Below are 21,089 nucleotides of genomic sequence, written 5' to 3'. Positions count from 1 at the left end.
GTGGGGATTGTGAGCAGCGCTGGCTGAGGATGCCTTTGGTCCCCTGCTCACTTCCTGCTTCCTTTTATAGAAAACCCCAGCTCTCTGGGGCCGAGGTCTCCGGGTGCCCTGTATGGGTGCAAGGGAGGCTGCAGGCCGAGGTGGTGACCGGACCCTTGCTGGCTGTTCTGCCCCCAACACCCCCTCCCCTGAGGCTCTGCATTCTTAGGCTGGGGTTCTCTGCTGTCAGCTAAGGAATCGCCGGTGCCTCTGCTGGGCCCTCTATGCCCCTCTGTCCCCCTTTTTCCAGGGGTCTGCTCTCTCTGACGTGGTCAGCTCGCAGGGGAATGAATGTTCGGGGACAACGGAGGTGAGTGAGACCTGACCTCTTCCTTGGCTCAGAGTGGAGACCGAGCCTTCTGGCTGACATCTTGCAGTGTTGATGGGTCATCCTGGGGCTGGCACGCCAGCTGGGGTTCTTCCAGAGGGCCGATCTGGGCACAGACATCTATCATGTTGCTCGGAGGAACAGGTGCCGCAGGGGCCCGGGGAGGCAGTCTCTGGAGGCAGCCGGAGGCCCTGCAGAGCTGGAAGGCGGGCAGGGCGCACTGCCCCGTCCTTAGGGGACTCCACCTGGGTCACTTCATCTCTTCATTATGAGGGTCATCTGCAAGCTTCGAGGAGCAAAGCCCTTTGGGGTTTGCCAAGTGCTTTCTCGTCTGCCCTCCCCAAGGGCAGCAACAGCCTCACAAGTACGCTTGGGAAGTAGGGAGCAGACTGGGCTGTGAAAAGGCAGCCTGAGGAGGCAGACAGACCCGCTTTGGGACCCCAGCCCTGTGTGACTGTCGGCAAGTTGCTTACCCTTTCTGTTCTCTAGTTTCCTCCCCTGTAAAGTAGCAGCGGGAATTGTCCTGAGGAGTCTGTCAGATCACACAGGGAAGGAGCTTGGTACTGTCCCTGGCAAGCTTCATGCAGGGGGCTTCAGTGACAACAATAATTATCTATTAGAGCATTTAACATGCACAACAAGACCGGAAGGGACATTTCTGTTTCCTCTTCACAAAGGATGAGACTAAAGCGGGGGGAGGGGAAGCCACATTTGGGGTATTTCTTAAGCCCCCCACTCCCTTCCAAGTCTGTCTCCAGACTCCTACAGTCCCGAACTTTGCAGGTGGTCCCAAGTTTCTCTGATTGATTTGCATTTTCTTATTTGAGAAATAAAGAGAGCACTGTGGCTCCTGGCCTTCCTTCCACAAGCCAACCCTCCTTCTTTGATTCTTTCCCCGTCATTTAGGTATTGGTACTGTCCCTACCCCCAGGAGTCCTCCCAGCTCCCTGCCCCGGGCTGCCCTACCTGCACTTTGCTTCTTGTCTTTCCCGCAGTTCCCTCTCACCCCGCCTAGGTCTTTCCCCATTGCCAGTAGTGCCCTTTCTCACCACAGTGGAGATGACCCGCACTTGGCCTACAGCTGGGCCAAAGACAAAGGGAGGAAGAGAACATTTGTTGGGTGCCTGCTACTGCCAGCCTCCGAGTACACAGACCTCATTAATTCTCACCAAACTTTGGCTACTAGAATGATGATCCCCATTCAGCAGATGAGGAAACTGAGGAAGCTCAGGCCCAGGTCTGCCTGACTCTGAAATCTGGTCTCCCAACCCCTGTCTCTTCTGAGGCCTCTGCACCCTGGGCCCTGAGGCAGAACTGGCCCCTCCTTTAATTGTAATTCAACTACTTGTGATATTTTGGTACCAATTAATATTGATTTTACAATTGGTTTACGGAGATGTTGTTTTATTACTAATATATTTAATGTGCAAATCAATAAGAACACTTGCTTGGCCCTCTCCCTGGAAGGTAATAAAATCAAATATCTCAGGGGTAAAATGCTATCCGATCCGTGAATGGCAAAGCAGATGCTTAATGTAATAGTTAAAGACTCGGCCAGGTACTTGGCAAAGCCAACTGCTTCCCGGCCTGGCTTTCAAGGCTGCCAGGAGGCAGCTCCCTGAGCTCCAGACCTGCTGGGGTGCACATGGAGGTGCCCACCCACTTCGGGAGGAGGGGCTGGGAGCGGGAGGTTCTCATCTGAGGGCCCACAGTCCCATTGGGAGCTGCTCAGTGCCAGGCCTGCCCTGGTGGCCCATCCTCCTCTTGTCCTTTCTTTTCCCCCTTTCCTCTTTTCTTTCCTCTCTTCCTCCCTCCCTCTTCCATTCTACCAGTCCTCTTTGTTAATTTATCATCGATTCATTCCTTTGTTTATCTAATCATTTGTTCTTATATTTTCCAATTCATCCAATGTTTATTCATTGGTTCATTCAAGGATTTGTTTATTCTTTTGCTCATTCATTCATTCATTCATTCATTTGCTCCTCCATTCAGCCATTGGTCCAATCAACCATTTGTTTGTTCATCCCTTTGTCCGTTCATTCACTCCACCAGCCTTTGATTTGTTGACTTGGGTTTATTCCTTCACCATTCACTCAATCATCCAGCGGATCTGAGCTGAGCATTCACTCTGTGTCCAGTGGGTACCGGGTTTGGGGGTGGAGATCTGGACAGCCGTGGACCCTCCCAGCTTCCCGGATCCATGCTGTGTGGGAGCTGGGAGCTGCCTGCCTCTGATACCTTGCTTGCTGCCCCTCCATCCAGTGGAGAAGACTGGAACTGAGGAACCATCCTGGGGACATTTGTCCCTTGGGGTATCCCTGAGGAAACTGAGGCACAGCAATGAAGGTCTTGTTATGCATGTAGATATTAGACCTGAGATTTGAATCCAGGTCTGTCTGACCCCAAGGCCTGGTCTTTCCTCAGCACAGAGTGATTGGGCCCGAATCCTGGTGCCAGGTGGCTGAGTTCGAATCCTCACTCCCCACTGCCAGTTGTGGGACCTCAGGGAAGTTGCTTGACCCTCTGTACCTCGGATGCTGGTTATAAGTGTGGCTCTGCCATGGCAGTAGGCTCACGAGGAACAGGCACAGAGTAGGTGCTGTGGGCCCACTGAGGCTCTCTTCTGGGCTGACCACATGCAGTGAGCAGGTCCTTTTGGAGACCCCAGCTGCTGATCCTGATGGTGTGGGGCTGGGGCAGCACTGGGGGTCAGGAGAAGTCTGTGTGCTGCTCTCAGGACTAGAAATGCCACAACTCCCACCTCTCCTGGGCCCCAAGGGCTGGGCTCTGCAGGGGTCGGGGGCTTCTGCCTGAGAACAGCAGGGATGGAGGCAGAGGTGGGCCTGCTGGAGCCAGGCTCCCCTGCTGTGATTTATGGGGGAGCTGGTAATGAAGCCGCCTGGCAGTAAATAATCAGACATGAAAATCTTACCATTTCATTAACCAAAAATAAATGATCAAGGGCCCTGGGAAGAAGGGAGTCCTGGCCACCCCGGAGTCAGCTGCTGCTGTGGGCACAGAGGAGAACCATTCACTGGTTCATGGTGCATTTGTTCCTACCGGCTCAGGCCTTAGAGTTCAATGGGGTGTTGTCATTCCCATTTCACAGAAAGGAAGTTGAGGCCCACAGGGGCCAGACTCCTACGGAGTCCTGCAGGAGTCAGCCAGCAACCAGGGATGAGATCCTGTGGCCTCTGAATCCAGGGTCCAGCTCATGCTCTCCTGACTCAGACTCATGTCTTCTTGTCCTAGTGCCTCTTCCTGCAGGAAGGCCTCCCGGGCTGCTATGGCCCAGTGAAGTACTGGGGGCGACCCCCAGACTTGGGTCGTCAGGGTAGAAGTGAGAGTCAAGCACGGATCCTCCCTGGCCCCTCCTTGCTCTGTTCCACTGGGGAAAGTTTTCCCCTCCAAGAAGACATGGACTGCATCTCCTTTGGTGCGGGATGGGTGCCCAGGTCCATGAGCCTGTGGGGTTTCAGCCCCCAGAGAGCAGGGTGGCGTCATTGTAGTTCTGAGAAGCTCTGTACAGGGTCCAGCTCCTGTCCTTTTCCTTGTTTCTCAGGAGTCAGCCTGCTCCCTGGCATTCTGTACAGTGGGTACATGCCAGCCATCCGAGACTGGGGGCAGGGAGAGCCAGAACATGGGTCCCACGGGCCTGGCTTGGGGTTTGGTGGTGTGGCTTTTTTTACTTCTGGATGTCTTGTTCCTTTTTCTTCCTGTGGTACTGGAGTCCAAACCTAGGGCTTCAAGCATGTTAGGCAAGAGCTGTACCACTGAAGTACACTCTCAGCCCATGGTTGTCTTGTTCTTAATCCAGAAGAGAGCCAACTTTTATGCTAAGCACTTCATGTAATGACCTTGCTTGGTTTTCAACAGAGCCCCGAGGGTTATTTATTATCTCCACTCTCAAGCTGAAGAGTATAAGGCCTGAGAGGGGCAGTGACTTCCCTGAGGACATACAGCTAGTAAGTGGCCAAGCTGGGACTGCAGCTGTGTCTGTCTGAGCCCAAACCTCCCTTCTTTTCCAGTTCTCTCTTCTGCCTCCCTGCTACCAGCTGCCAGCACTGGATCGGGGCAGGCGCCGAAGCCTCAGTCTCAGATGAAGGGAAATGGACCTTCCCTGCAGTACCAATGACTCATGCAGATGGGAGAAAATATGGGCTCAATGGAGGGGTCCCTCCCACTGCCCAAGGACCAGGGCAAGGCTGCTGGGCAACGTCCATGGTGGTCCGAGTGAGAGGCGCGGTGGTAGGAAGCACACACACTTGGAGCCATACAGCCCCAAGTTTGCACTGAGACTTTGTTCCCATGATCTTCACGGGCTTGCGAAGTCCCTTCACCTCCCCAGGGGCCGACAGTGACACCCACCTCTCAGGGTGCAGAGGGTCCTCATGTGACCATGCAGGTCTGTGGACAGTGGAACGTACCAGGTCCATGCCAAGGCCCCCCAGAATGGGAGCCTATATTGTTTCTATTAGAGATATAGCTAATAGAAATATTTAATATGAATTCCTTTTATTTTTATTTGTGGGATTGTTCTAAGAGTCAGAGATAATACATCCAAAATGCCTGAAACAGAACCTGGTGCATGTTGGGCACTCAGTAAATGTAAAGATTATTTCTTTTGTGTAAAGCCTGAAAAAAGTCTGAAAGGAAAAAATACCAAAATATCAGCAGGGATTTTTTTGCAGGGTGATAGTGTTGCTGGTGATATTTTTCTTCTTTGCAGTTTTCTGTTTTCTACATTTTTTTTGTGAGGAGGCACCATTTTTGCAACTGGAAGGCAAAAGCCTTTAAAAAGAAAACCAGAAACAATGGAAGCTGGCATGAAGAGGCCTGCAGGGCTGTCCCCAGCTGCGAGTCCCTGTGTACTGTTAACTTCCTGGAGGACACTGACCAGGACAGCCAGAGACACCCTGGACCTCAAGTCTCAAATTTTGGGGGGTGGGGAGATCCATTTCACTCGTCTTGCCTCAAGAATTCCCATGAGGTGTCCAAGGCTGGGCTCTGCCGCCAGGGTCCTCCTGATACTTCCTTAAATGGGGGTGGGGGTCACCTCCAGGGAAGCCACCAGGCATCCAATGGCCCCTGACTTCTTCCCTCCTACCCCAGCACCATCCCGCCACTCCCAGCCAATTGGCATATGGAATGTGGGGACAATAGAAGCCGAGGGTAACCACTGTTTACAGAAAAAAAATGGGACAAGATTTATTTATTGGAAGGTGACTGAGGAATATGAATTCTACACTCCATTTAAAATGCTTTTTATTTCTCTCAGCCTTGGGGCTCAGAGTACATCTAATTTCACCCACAGCTATAATTCTCTACCAAACAGTTCCTGCTGTTCCTCTGGGGTCCCCAGGAACCAAGTTAGTTTATGTCTGCCACTGACAAGGCTCAGGCAGGGGCAGCGACGGCTACGTGCCAGTGCGTTTGAGAAGCCCTCCTGCCTGCACCACCCCTGCACAGATGGGCCAGCACCCAGCCTGGGCCCGCAGGGCGCCCATGGCACCAGGCCCCGGAGCCTTGGGACGGCCTAGACTCCAGCCGGTGACTGGCCCATATCTCACACCGGACGTGTTGATTGCTCCAACCTCAGAGCTAACAAACAATTAGTTTGTTAGTATATTTATCCGGTGAACGCTGGAGCCTGTGATTGCAAATCCAATAGCGGGATTGTGGCAGCCTTTGGAGATAAATCTGTGCTCGGGGCTGGAGGTGTCAGTGGTGGGGGCGGGGGGCACCAAGAGGAGCAGGAGGGGCAGGCATCTCAGTGGTCTGGCATGCACATCCCGGTGGTGCTTTGTGGGACTGTCTGACTGTCTGGGTGCTTCCGTCTGGCTTCTTGCTGGCCTGCCTGCCGGGAAGTCTGCCCTCTTCCTTATACCAGGCCCTGGAGCTGCAAATGCGCACAAGAGAACCCCAGGCCCTCTAGTCCCTCTCGCCTTATTCGGGGCGTCAGCTGACGATAATCAGAGGTGACCACGCCCCACCAGAGGGATGGGTAGAAAGGGAGGGATCTCCCGGGAGGAAGGGGTCAAGTGGCCCCAGGGGTCCCGACCAGCAGCACTTCCTCTTCTTTCTTTGGCCTCTTCAGCACCTTTCTCAGGGCCCTCTGGACCCTACACCTGCCTCTGCACCACGTCGGTCTTGCTCACCATTCTCAGCGCTCCCTCTGCCACCCAGGAAACCAGCCGCCACCCTGAGGAGAGATTCAGCGCTACACTGGACACCATCTTGTCCATCTCTCAGCCCCTCGGCACCCTTGGGCTCCCTTCCCGAGGTGACTTCTTGTGCCCTCCATGGTGCTACCATCCCTGGACTGGGCTCCAACTCCCTGGCTGCACCTCCTCCAGCCGCTTCCAGGTTCCTCTTCTCTACTACCCTGCAGCTGCTTCTCAGTTCTCCACCCTCAGTCCTGTTCTCTCCTCCCTCTTCCCATGGACCCTCATCCCTCCTCCATCCTGGCCATTGCCACGGCTCATCCTCCAGCCCAGAGCTCTCTGTGATCCTGGGGTTCCAGGATCTTTTCTCCACTGTGCCCCACAATCCAGCAACCCAGACACCTGCTCACCAAGCAGGAACCTGGGAAAGGTCAGTCTCCCTCCACTCCCTTGGACTTTCTCCGCCCCCAGCCAGGGAGTGACCAAGTCTGGAAAGCTCTCTTCCCAAACCTCCAAATATCTACTTTCTGTTCCTTGGGGACTGCCTGGCCAGCCCTCAAATGGTCCCCCAACCCCAAGTGAGCCACCATAATACCCCCTGCTGCTTCTCAGCCTTCCCAAGCCTTGGAGCTGGGGAGAGGCCCAGGCAAATCCTCAAAGTGGGGATGGAGATTCCTGCCTGCTGGAATGGTGGAAGGACTTAACGAGAGCTCAGTGCTATTACTGGCCCACATATGTTACTATAGCACTACACCGGCTAATTTACCTGATGCTCTTATTTAATTTTCATGACAATCTGGTGAAGTGGGTAATGTTACCATCTCCTGTTTTACAGACATAGAGACTAAGACTCAGAGAGGAACATGACCTGCCTGAGGCCATGAGATCCTAAGTGCTTCAGCTAGCATTTGAACCTGTGACTGTCTGACAATCCTCTTTACTGTCCCCTCTGCCCCGGTAGATGCTCGTTCTGGGACGGTTCTGGCAGCTGGTCCTCAGTGGAGGCTCTGGGCCTGTGACTAGCTTTCCTCCAGGGACAGGGCTCTGAGGGCTCTGCAGATGGCCTGGGTTCTTGAGGCAGGACTTCAGGGCACTGCCTAGTGCTCAGACTCTCATCAACCAGACTTTTAAAATATATATATTTCATATGCCATAAAATTTACCCTTTTAGAGTGTTCAATTCAGTTGCTCTTGGTGTATTTACAAGGTTATGCAACCATCATTACTACCTAATTCCAGACATTTTCACTACCTTAGAATCACTGCCCCCTTGCCTAGTAAGCAAGCAGGCACTTCCGGTCCTTCCCTCATTCAGCCTCTGGTGACCACTCATCTACTTGTGTCTCTATGGCTTTTCTGGAGATTTCATTGTAAATGGACTCATACAACATGTGGCCTTTCGTGTCTGGTCTCTTACCTGGCATGATGTTTTCAAAGCTCATCCATGTTATAGCACATGTCAGCTCTCCATTCCTTTCTGTCACCCAATAATCTTCCACTGTATGGATATACCACATTTTGTTTACCCACCCATCCATAGATGGACAGTTTTTGGGTTGTTTACCACTTTTTGTCTACTGTGACCCATGCTACCTTTAACACACCTGTACAAATCTTTGTATTTGTAGTGTGCATAAGGACACAAGTGCTTCCAGTTCTCCTGGAGCATCTAGGAGTGGGGTCATATGGTAACTCCATCAGAAGATTCCAGGAGCCATCTTCCAAAGGAATTCCCATTTGCTGTCGTGTTCTGGAGGGAAACTTGGGGACCCCCCCACCATCCCAAGTCACGAGCAGCCTTGTAGGGTGAAATCCAGGCGAGGGCTGTCTGAGCTCACTCTCTTCTCACTGTTTGTCCCTGAGAGAGCAGTGACTGGAGCTTTTGACCCCTCTGCTCAGATGCTTCCCATTTGTGATCTTACTGAATCCCCAGAGGAAGCGGTATGGCAGATGCTCACCTCACTGATTTCGTAACTGAGAATACTGAGGTTGCATGAGATGGGGAAATTTTTCAGTGACAGACAGAATTGAGACTTGGACCCATCTCCATGTGATTCCAAAGCACTTGTGTTTACCCCCCAAATTATACTTCCTATAAATGGCCCAGCTAATCTCATGGCAGCAAAGGAGATGTGCAGAGGAGGGGCCCAGCGGAGGCAGTGGTCCTTCCAGGCTTCTGAGAGCCTCTTGCTCCTTTCTTTTGCCCCACCCTCTGGGCTGGGGCTGGGCATACTACTGTCCTTCCCAGGGCAGCCAAGCTGGACCTGAGAGACGGAGCCCTCTCCCTTTCCTGGGTGGGAAAACCAGACCAGAGCGCCAAGTGCCAGGCCCAAGTGGGAGGCCCCCACTGGAGGTCAGGGGCGGCCACCTTCTAATGACCCTCCCTGAAGGAAGGAGTCAGGTGATGGGCAGGGAGGGGCTGAAAGAGGAGGCTGGGTGCTGTCCGCTCAGTGACACCAGGCAGGAATAGGAGACCAGGGCCTATCTCGAGAGGGATTCAAGAGCAATGGCCCAAGATACTCAAACTTGTCCTTTTGCAACTGGGACATCTGGGGCCCCAGAAGGGCCAGCAGCAAAATCTTAACGTGAACAAAGCCAAGGGGGGAGTGGGAAGGAGAGGTGTGGGGACACTGTCCCACAGTACAGCCAGGCAGGAGTTGAGGGAGAGCCAAGGGACAATGGAGAAGGGCCACCTGACACCCTTTGTGGATGAGGCAGGGTAGCCGAGTGGTTCAGAGCTTGTGCCCTTCCTGCCTGGAGTCACCCTGCCTGGGTTTAAACCTCAGTGACTCTCAGTATCCTCTTCTGTAAAGTGGTGCTCATAAGAGGACCCACCACAACGGGGGTAATGTGAGGACTTGAATGGCACAATACATGCCAAGTGCTCAGCAAGCTAAGAGCCCAATTAATGATGATTGTAACAGTCATGCCAGAGGATGCAGAGGAAGAGCACAGGGATTGCCTGCCTGCCTGCCTGGAGGTTGAGATGGAGGCAGAGCTCTAATCAGGCCGTGTCAGTGGGGGCCGGGAGCGAGTGACCCAGAAGCAGGTGTGAAGTCAGGCTGAGTCCCTCCCATCTCTCCCCCACTTGGTGGCATCCTCTGGTGGCCTGGTGCACTGGGGCAATGACACCACTGCTACCCAGTGCTTCTCTAGCCTCTGCTGCACGCTAAGCCCTACTCTAAGCTGTTCACCAATCACTCACTCATTTTTTTTCCATTTAATTTATTGGTACATTTTAGGTATACAATGCAGTAACATTCATCGTTGGGATCTTGTACCTTTACATGATGTATCTTGGTTATTATTTTTTCCCCCTTCCCCTGCCCTCCCTTCCCCCCCCCACCCTTCCCTATTTACAAAGACTTTGTTTCCATGTTTTTCCTTTTCTCATATTTTTTCTTTTCCCTTCTTTCCTTTCCCCTACCCCCCCGTTCCCCTACTCCTTTAGACATTTTCTTCCTATTTCACAATATCAGTTATACATTTTGATTCTTATTTATACTTTTAGTTTTTCATACCAGAGAAACTATTCGGTACTTACACATGTGTGTTCTATTTATTTCACTTAAGAGTATAGCCTCAATGTGCATCCACTTAGCTACAAATGTCTCCAGTTTCTAATTCTTTATGGCTGAGTATACTCCATTTTATAAAAAAACCATATCTTCTTTATCCAGTCTCTAGTTGATGGGCAATTGGGCTGTTTCCAAGTTTTAGCTATTACAAACTGTGCCACTATGAACATGGGTGCACATATATCGCTGTGGTATGATTCTTTTAATTCTTTTGGGAAGATACCCAGTAGAGCAATAGCTGGATCAAATGGGACTTCCAATCCTAGTTGTTTGAGGTATCTCCATACTGATTTCCACAGTGGTTGCACCAGTCTGCACTCCCACCAACAATGAAGAAAGGTTCCTTTCTCCCCACAGCCCCACCAGCATTTGTTATTGGTTGACTTCATGGTAGCAGCCATACTTTCTGGGGTGAGGTGGAATCAGAGCATTGTTTTCATCTGCATCTCTCTAATGACCAGTGATGCTGAACATTTTTTCATATGTTTATTTGCTGCTTTTACTTCTTTGCCTTAGAAATGTCTGTTCATTTCAGATGCCCATTTTTGAACTGGGTCTTTATATTTGGGGGGTCTGATTTTTTTTTTTAGTTCTCTATATATTCTAGATAGTAGACCTTTGTCTGAAGAACAGCTGCTAAAATTTTTTTCCCACATTATTGGTTGTCTCTTAGCTCTATTGGTGGTTTCTCTTGCAGTGCAGAAGCTTTTTAATAAGATGAGACCCCAGTTGTTGATTCTTTGTGCTAGTTCCCCTGCTACTGAGGTTTTGTTCATGAAGTCCTTTCCTATGCCAAGTCTTCGAGAGTTCTACCTAACTTATCTTCCAGCAAGTTTAGTGTTTCTGTTTTAATATTTAGATCTTTAATCTTTCCAACACCATTTATTAAAGAGGCTATCTTTCGTCCAGTGAGGATAGTTGGCTCCTTTGTCAATGATGAGGTAGCTGAGTATGTCTGGAGTTGTTTCTGCATCTTCTAATCTATTCCACTGATCCTCAGGTCTATTTCTTTGCCAGTGCCATGCTGTTTTTATCACAGTGGCTTTGTAGTACAGCTTCAAGTTGGGAATTGTGATACCCCCTGCCATGACCCTGTTGCCTAGAATTGCTTTTGCTATTCTAGGTCTCTTCTGGTTCCAGATGAACTTTTGGATTGTTTTCTCCAGTTCTGTGAAATATGCTGTTGGCATTTCAATTGGGATTGCATTGAATCTATATAGCAGTTTTGGAAGTATGGCCATTTTCACTATATTGATTCTTCCTACCCAGGAACAGGGGATGTCTCTCCATTTTCTTATATCCTCTTTGATCTCTTTTTTGAGTGCTGTAGTTCTCAATGTAGAGGTCTTTTGCTTCCTTCGTTAGATTGATTCCTAGATATTTCATTTTTAGGGGTTCTATTGTGAAAGGGATTGTTTCCCTAATTTCTCTTTCAGTGAGTCTGTTATTTGTGTACAAGAAGGCTATTGATTTTTTAGTGTTGACCTTGTAACCAGCTACTCTACTGAATCTGTCAATTAAATCTAGAGTCTTTTGGGGGAGTATTTAGGATCTTCTATGTAGAGTATCATATCATCAGCAAATAATAACAGTTTAACTTCTTCCTTTCCTATCTTCATTCCTTTTATTTCTTTCTCTTGTCTAATTGCTGTGGCTAATGTTTCCAAAACTATATTGAACAGGAGTGGTGATAGTGGGCATCCTTGTCTTGTTCCTAACTTTAGCATGAAAGTTTTCAGTTTTTGACCATTTAGTATGATGTTGGCAGTTGGTTTTTCATAGATAGCCTTTATCAAGTTGAGATAAAGACCATCTATTCCAATTTTCTCCAGGGTTTTTTTTATCATGAATGGGTGTTGAATCTTGTTGAATGCTTTTTTTGTGTCTGTTGAGATGATCATATGGTTTTTGTCCTCGACTCTGTTAATATAGTGTATTACATTTATTGATTTATGGATGTTGAACCATCCTTGCATCCCTGGGATAAATCCAACTTGATCAGGGTGTATGATCTTCTTGATGACCCTCTGTATTCTGTTTGCCAGGATCTTATTGAGGATTTTTACATCTATGTTCATTAGGGAGATTGGCCTGTAGTTCTCTTTTTTGGTTGAGTCTTTCCCTGGTTTTGGAGTCAAAGTAACACTTGCTTCCAGGAATGAATTTGGAAGTATTGCTTCCCTTTCAATTTCATTGAAAAGTTTAAAGAGTAGTGGCAATAGTTCTTCTTTAAATGTCTTGTAGAATTCAGCAGTGAAGCCATTAGGACCTGGGCTTTTCTTTATTGGCAAATTTTAAATTACGTTTTCAATTTCACTGATTGCAATTGGGGTGTTTAGAATTTTTATATCTTCTTCGTTCAACTTTAGTAATTCATATGTATCTAGAAATCTGTCCATTTCTTCTGAATCACTCACTCATTTAATCCTTACAACACCCTCTGAAATAGGTTAGATTTGATTATTCCATTTTACAGCTGAGGATACTGGGGCCTAGAGAGAGCAATAACAAACACACACAGCTTGTAAGTGGAAGAACTGAGATTTGAATGAAAGTGGTGTACTTCCTGAATTTATGCCTTTAACTAGGTTTTTTGGCTTCTACCTGGCTGTGCTGTCTGGAACTGGGACAGTTGGCAAGTGGAATCCCAGAGGGAAGGCAGTCATGGGGACAGGACTCTGTCAGCTAACATGACCCAGGAGGAGCCCCAACCCATTTCCTCTTCAGTCATCTTTGACAATGAATTGTCAGGGATACATTTTCTGTTTAGTTGTATTTTATTTTCTGTCAATCTTTGGGATTCCTGAGGGCTAGGACCTTGCTTGGCTAACCTTGTATGACTCATTTCTAGCCTAGTGCTGGGGTCATAATAGCTACTGAATGAACAGTAACATGTTGTTGTTGTTTTGTGGTTGACACATGTCCAATGACTGTTCACTATCTTCTGTGAGGTTCACATGTGATGAATCTCCCTGAAGACTTACATACACACACTTCTGGGAGAAATGAGCCACTGTGAACCCCTGTGTTGCAAGCCTATGGGATACATTTAGAGCTCATGTACTGTGAGGTTGAGACCCTTTGAAATCCTTCCTACTCTTGAGTTGAAAGTGGCCATGCCCCTCTCATGGACCTGCCTCCACTGTGGAAACCAGCTTGAATTTGTCCCCAATAGATGCCAAGGTGGAGACAACCCTGATTCCCCTCAGGAATGATAATGACAATGGTCCTTGCTGTTTATGGGGACTTACAGCTTTTCACCACAGCCAAAGGGGCAGGTTGGCAGGGCTTTACTGGGAGCTTCACCAACCCTAGCTTGCTCCAGGATAGAGAAGCCAGATCTCAGGTCATTCCACCTTGGATCCAGAGAGATTCAAAATGGTCAAGTCCTGTGGAGGGGAAATAGAGGCTTGTGTCAGGCTTCAGGGGGGTTCTGGGTGGGGATAAAGACTCTGCCAGTGGAGATGGGTGGAGGAAAGTCAGTGTTTTAAGACAGAAATTTGAAGGTGAACGTCTCTCATCCAGGAGACAGAGCAATGAAGAAGCTAGGACATGGGCTTTTGGGACATGTACTCATTCATCTATTCATCAGCAGGCATTCACTGAGTTTCTTCTTTGCTAAGTATAGGTGACAAAGATAATGGCCACTCAATTCACCAAGACAAGACTACTGGAGATTGAAAGCTAGGCACATAGCAGTTCCCAATTGTCCACCTCTTGCTGTGTGAACTTGGGTGAGCAAATAACCTCTCTGATTTCTAGATTTTTCATCTGCAGATTGGAGATAATACTAGTATGTATATTACTAAGTTGTCAGAGAACTAACTAGGCTGATAATCTATATCTATATCTATGATGAATTCTGGGGGTGGGAAAAAGAGCAAGAGAGCTCAAAGATGCCTCCTGGGTGAACAAGGAGGGAAGCTGCTGCTGGACTCCCAACAGTACTCTTTATTTAAGAGCTCTTTAGATGCAAAATTTCCCACTTCTCGTGGAGCCTCAGTCTCCAGATGGTGTCCTGGGTGGTACGTGGAAGGGGCGAGTGTGTGGTGTGGATATTGCAGCGAGGGAAAGGAGAGAGGCCCAGGCAGCACCGCGGACAGAGGTTTGTTGCTGTCCACGGTCCTTATCGTCTTCAGATGTCTCAGCTGACGGGAAGTCAGACTGGCCTGAGGCTCCTTGCGGACCATCGTGAGTGTCTGAAAGGGGTGTGTGTGTGTGTGTGTGTGTGTGTGTGTGTGTGTGTGTGTGTGGCTTTGTCGACAGTGAGCGACCTTAGTAAGATGTAGTCTGACTTCTCCCTCAATCCTGCAGGCACCAGGGCTCCCAAATCAGGCAGGAGAAGAGAAGTCTAGAGGAAGAGTGACACCATGAGATGACTTCCTCGGCATTAAAAAAATTCCCCTCCATCCTAAGAGAACCTGAGAAAAGCTAATTCCCACCCTTTCCAGGAGAAATCGGAAGAAAATGATTGCAGTGGAAATCACAATAGATAACCTTTTCTGAGATCCAGGGTCTTTCACTTAATCCTCCCAATTTCCTCCCAATTCTATGGAGCAGGAACCACAAAGAAGGTACATAGCTCAACAGAGTCTGCAGTCCTGGTGAGAGCAGAGCTGGGGCGTAAGTCAGGCCGTGTGACTTAGAGCAGTGGTGGTGAATCTATGGCATGCATGCCGCAGTGGGCTGTTTGTATCACTGAAAGCTCTAGATGGTTTGCAACCATGGACTTAGAGTCTTCTCTCTTGGCCATAGCGTCAGAGCCCTCTCAGCACCAGACTGAAAGAACAATGAGCCAAGTTCATCAGCAAGAAGCCCGTGGCCAGGAGTGCACAACACCTGGCTAAGCAGGCTGTGGTAGGCACTGTTCTGTCCCTCACCTAGGGGGAACCAAAGAGAGATGGCCTCTGTCCACTCTCCTGCTTCCCTCAGGCCTTGTCTTTGACCAAATCAGAGTCATCCCAGTGTGACACTGGGGGCTTTCTTCACCTGCCCAGGGGATTTAGGATTGGCTTGCCATCTCTGTGTCTGAAGTGTGCTGACAAATACAGGACTTTCTGAGCTGGCTCATATCCCTGCTGATATAAGAGCAAGGGCCAAGGTCATCTCGTGGCTGAGAGCCTTTTGCTGGGGCTTCTGGGTACACAGAGTCTCAGCAGAAAAGTTAGGTCAGCTCTTTCTGTCTCTCCATTTCTCTCTCCTTCTCTCCTTTCCACCTTCCCCTCCTTTCCTTTCCTCTCCATCCTGCCCCCTTCTCTCTCCTTGCAACCTACGTGTTTATGTGCATAATCCTATTCTACTAAGAACACACGGAGTGTGACTTATTGCATGTGACTGTGTCCTCTCTCAAGATGAGACATCTCTGCATGTGCTCCAGCAAGTCTGTGTGTGTGGATGTGGGGTGCCCATCACTTAGATGCCTGTCTCTCTGGCTCCGGCATCATGAGGCATGCTGTGGGGTACAATACTGACATTCTGGTGGAAACCTGCCACCTTCTCCCAACCAAGTTCCTCACTGCCCCCACCCTGGGCAGAGTTGTTTCTTTGAAATGCTTCCAGCACCTGGCTTAATAGACCTTCCTGTGAGCATATTCCCAATTCTGCACTGCTCCCCAGTGACTGGGGACCTTTTGTCAAGCAGATATGAAATTAAGTGAAATAAAAATCATATTAAAAATTATTACCATCTAACAGCCATTAGTCTGCACACTGCTGTCAGCCTGTGATGGATTCCTCACTTACTTCAATGAATGTTCTAACGACAGTGATAAAATCACTCAGAAAAAATAGAATAAACTGTTAACCCTCTCCCCATCGACACTTGTTTTTCTTTGACTAAAATGCAATAAGGGATCTTGGTAGAATGGACTGAGCCATTTGTGACTGTCTGGACCGAAGGATGAACTGGGTGCAGGGTCCCAGGCTTCACCCTCTGAGTTTTAGGAGAGAATTTTCCTCCAGACCCAGGCATGAGCTCTAGTTTCTCAGCTGAGATTTGGGTTCTGGGTTAGACATGGCTGTTTCTGAGTCAGGTCAGGTAGGGCCTCGTTCTTGTATTTCAGACTTTAAATGAGGTTTATTTATTGAAAAAGATTTATTGAGCTTCCACATCTGATAGGAAGGCCCAGGTGAACAATAATGTGTATCTGGGCTGTGGCAGTGGCCAGGGGCTGGGGAGAGGGGTCAGATTGGAAAGATGTGTAAAAGGTAGAATAGACAGGGCTGGCTAATGAGTTTTACTTGTGGGAGAGAGTGAGCTCTCCTGGATGTTTATTGCTGAAGGAACTAGAAACCAGAAGACATTATTCACTAAGGGAGGGAGGGAGAGAGTAGGCAGGCTTTCTTTAGTGGAAGGGAAGAGCTCAGTGCGAGTTTGTTGGTTTGGGGGAAACTTGGAATTCCACACAGCCATGGAGAAGGCTTCTGAGTTTCTAGGTCCACAGGGGTTGGGGCTGGAGGGACAGATGTTACATCCTTGGCACTCAGGTGGGGCAGACAAGAACATTTCAGGGGGGTTCTATGGAGAAAGGAGCTGCAAAGACAGTGCCTGAGCTCAGCTGTCCATTAAGAAAGCCCCAGAAGGAGACAGAAGGAGTGGATGGGAGGGCAAAGAGTCCAGGAAGGGGTGACGGTTCTTGCTGGGCTCTGGTCTCCTCCCTGTCTCAAGCATCCTTGGGACAGTCTTGACGTACATTTGCCAGGAAAGCCAACCAAGGAAGAGCCTCATTTTCCCTGAAAACAGGGGAAATTCTCATGGCCAATTCTTTCCAGCATCACTCACTTTCCACTTGTTTGCTTTCTAGGGCAAGAATGACATCTGCTTTTCAGATACAAATAACCAAACCCATTCTACCTAGTTTAAGCTTTAAAGGAATACTTATTTCAAGGAGCAAGGTATCTCCAGGAGCCCCAGGCCAGGAAATGCAGCCCACGACTGAGGTCAGAGAGCCACCAGGTTCATCCAGAACTCCTGCCCCATTTCTGTTTCTGGAGCTTAAGCACCTCCCAGCTAAGCATCTCCATGTGTTTCCATTTCATTCTTCTTTGGACTTGAGCTCTCCCTGCTTCTCCAGCCAAGGACACACAGGGTCACCTCATGGACTCTGTGTTTCCCTGTCATCAGGGCAGCCTACACTGATTTGTGTCCCATTGGTGTGGGCAAAAATTCCCCATTGCCAGGGCTGAGGACCTAATTGCCCTGAATTGTGAGGTGTTCATCTCTTGCCCAATCAAGTATGGCTGGAGCCACACTGTAATCATAACATGGATGATGAGGACCTTGATGGTGATGTTGATGACAGCCAGCATCTATTGAGTGCTTGCTATGCACTGCTGCAAGTGCTTTCCATGTTTAGCTCACTTCCACACAACACCCTTATGAGAGAGGGGCTACGGATGAGCCACAGAGAGCGTAAGTCACATGGCCAAGGTCACACAGCTGGTGTGTAGCTGAGCCGGACCTTGGATTCTGGATTTGGATCCTTTGCACCTGACTACAGAGCTATCCTATCTCCTCAGCATCCCTGGAAGGGTGACTTTTAGCTACGTGGGGTAGGAGCTGGACACACACCTCTTGAGTTGTCTGCTATGTTCAAGTTCACAGATTGCCTGGTGCAAAGACCAAAGAAGCGTGGGAGGAAGTCAGAAGTGGGGGGCCTCGCCATGGACCAGAGCAGTTGGAGCTGTGAGAAACTTGGCAGTGCCAGCCTAGGGGAAGATCACCTGGAGGCTTTGCTGAAGCTCAGTGCACCAGGAAAGCAGTGTGAGTTTCAAGAAGCAGCCATGGCTCCCCAACCCCACCTGGGCAGAAAGAACTCTGGATCCTGGGCTGGAACCTCCCGGGCCGAGGCCTGTGTAGGGTGGAGCCCAGGGACAGCTGTAGGAGGCTGGAGCCTCAGGGGCTGAGACAGGCAGGCAGCCCCTACCCTGGTCTGTGCCGCACCTTCCTGATCCTGGCCCCATTGTCCCCTCCTGGGCCCATGTTACTGACATATCTCGCTCTATGAGTCTTCCTTGGATGGCCTCTGATAAGGAGATCAAGAGCTAAAGCATACCTCCAGCAGTGTCTCTCATCCCTGGGGAGGTAGGACACTAACAAAGGGCCTTGGGAGACCCCATTTGCCCCTGTGGAAAGAGGGGGATGTCATTACCTCCCCACTTGGGCAATGCATGCAACAAGCTCCGGCCACAGAGCAGATGTTCAACAGGGCAGCTGGTTATTGGAATTAATCCCTCTATCCAAGCTTAAGTCATGGCCCCCACTTCCAGGCTCTCTGCTCTGGGTAGCTGGTAGCTCAGCCAAGTCTTCCCTGAGATGCTAAGCAAAGAGGGCATGGAGGGAGAAGCTGGGGTCCTTTCTAGATGGGGTGGTCTCTGGAGAGGGCGGATGGGTGCCATGGGGATGCATGGCACCAGCTCAGCCCCCAACCCACTGCTCCCTGGTCACCCTGCTCCCAGACTCCCTCCCATCCTTGGCTGCTGCGTCATCCCCACATTTGAGCCCCAACAGCACCCCACCATTCGCCAATGCATGCCCAGGTCCCGGCCAAGAACAGGGACTTCACACAGCTTCCGGCCTGTGACTCACAGGGGCAGGAAGCTCTCAGCTTTGGGCTCCCAGGGATGCCACCACTGGTAAGTCCCCAACTTACCAATGAGTTCCCCTCTGGGAGAATGTTCACAAGTCGATTCATTTGTAAGTCCAACAAAGTGAGCCTTACATACTCTTGACACAAATATATAATGTAAAGCATTAAAAAACCAAGCCTCCACATCACCACTGCTTTTCCTCTTGCTTCCGGACCTCCTGAGCTCTGATTGAGCACTGTCCTACTGTCCACTATCACACTGTACAGTAAGCAGCCAGTGGCACAGCCATGACAAAGTCTGGCAGACGCGTGGGCTACTTCTGCGATTTGTTGGAATCTATGAAAGTTCATAATTTGGGGTCCGTTTGTATCTGTGAAAGTTTGCAGTTCGAATCTTTGTAAGTTGGGGACTTACTGTACCACGAAGATGGGGGAGGCTTAAAACAACAGGGCTCTATTCTCCCTCTGTTCTGGAGGCCAGAAGTCTGAAGGGAAGTTGTTGGCTGGGCCACACTCCCTCCAAGGCCATGGGGAGGACCACCCCGCCCCCCCCCCCCCGCCTTGTCCAGCTTCCATGTTATGTTGCTGGCAACCCTGAGAGCCCCTGGCTTGCAGCTGCTCCACTCCGCTCTGCCTCTGTTGTACCATGACCATCTCCCTGCTGTTTCTCTTTCCCCTTATGAGGATGCCACCAACCTCATTTTAACTTGATGACATCGGCAAAGCCCGTACCTCCAAATAAGTTCACATTCACAAGTGCTGGGTGTTGATGCCTCAACATGGCTTTTTAAAAACGCCTTTGAGACAAGGCCTTGAAAAGCTGCTAAGTTGCCCAACTGGACTCGAACTTGTAACCCTCCTGTCTCAGCTTCCCAGAGTGCTGGGATTACGGACACCTGGCTCAACATGTCCTTTTGAGGGACACCATTCAACACATAGCACCTCCTAAGAGGGTCCCAGAGACCCTGACAATGGCTCGCTGAGGATGAGGACAGAGGCTGTGGTCAGAGGGAGAGAGGGACCAGCCTTGGCACCAGTCTGCAGAGGGCCTGAGGAGGGTGAGGAATCAACCACTACCCTTCGCAGTGCGATCTGAGTCCCATCTCAGGAGCAATGGTCAGAGGCATCAGCCCCTCTGGCTCAGGAAGTCACACACAGAGGTGATGGCCTGGTGTCTCCTGTGGTGAGGGCACCGCAACTCAGGATGGGGCCCTTCCAGCAGGCAGCTGCTCAGTTGTTCATGCCTCAGGATTTCATCCAGGCCTACCACATGCCAGAGATTGCAGGAGGCACAGGGGAGCCTCACAGAGTGGGATGCTGTGGAACAGTCACTCCAGTGACCACCGGTAATCACCAGTAGCTGCTATTCTGAGAAGTGCAAACGGCAGTGAGAAGATGCAACAGAGAAACTAGACTGTGATGATCATGGGATCAGGGAATTAGCAGAGACCCAAGGGACTTAGGAAGAACTAGGCAGATGGGAAGGGAGAGACTGGGCCAAACAAATGATTCGTGTGTGTGTGTGTGTGTGTGTGTGTGTGTGTGTGTGTCTGCATGTGCTGAAATCTCTGCAGGAGGGAGCAGAACTCCTCTGAGGAGCGGGGCTGTGCTCCTTCGTGAGTGTTGTGGGGCTGGGTCAGCTGGGCCAGGGGAGCTGGCAGGTGATGATGGGTGAGCCTTGTGGGTGTAACCCAGGACCCGAGCACGATTGCTTGGGTGATGGGGACCCTGACCAGCTTTAGGCCAGTGTCACTGTTGTCACTGGAGCAGGGCAGCACTGGGACGAGATCAATGCCTGGCTTTCCCTGCCTTACAGTTTGCTCTGAGGATCAGAGCTCCTACTTTTGCCAGGGAGAAGAGAGGGCGCCCTCCCCGGCTGAAAGCTGGAGTGTGCAGGGGAGGTAGGCAGGGCTCTGGTGTATCAAGGGGCCTGGCCAGCAAGGAAGGGGCACTTCAGGGTGTACCCCCCACACACCGCGGCCCCACTGATGGCGATCGAGCTACCTCTGACCCTCTGAGTTCACTCCCTCCCCTGTTCAGGGTTGGCTCAGGGACCATGTGGGGCTGATCTTGTAAAGCAGGGATTGCCCCTCGGGGCTGCAGCGGGACCCATGCCCTGCTGTGCGTCTGAGCAAGGCTGGTTATCTTGACACAGTGAAAGGGCTGGGGACCTGGGCCAGGGATGAAGATCAAGCTGGTGGGAAAGTGCAGTGGCCGCCAGAGTCTGCTGGGAGTGGAGAAGGAGAGGGTGAGGGAGGAGCAAGGAGATCTGAGGCAGGACTTTAACCATCGTGCAGAGCTCTGGGAGACTCCAGATTCTTCCAGTTCTAAGGGCCTGGAGACCCTCACACTTCCCGGAAACAGAGTGACTTTGCACCATCGGTCCTGGAGC

This window comes from Heterocephalus glaber, unplaced genomic scaffold, assembly GCF_053883595.1.
Source record: "Heterocephalus glaber isolate CG9 unplaced genomic scaffold, H.glaber_assembly_v1.0 deba00001479, whole genome shotgun sequence".
NCBI lineage: Eukaryota > Metazoa > Chordata > Mammalia > Rodentia > Bathyergidae > Heterocephalus > Heterocephalus glaber.
Note: the sequence above shows the minus strand (reverse complement) of the source record.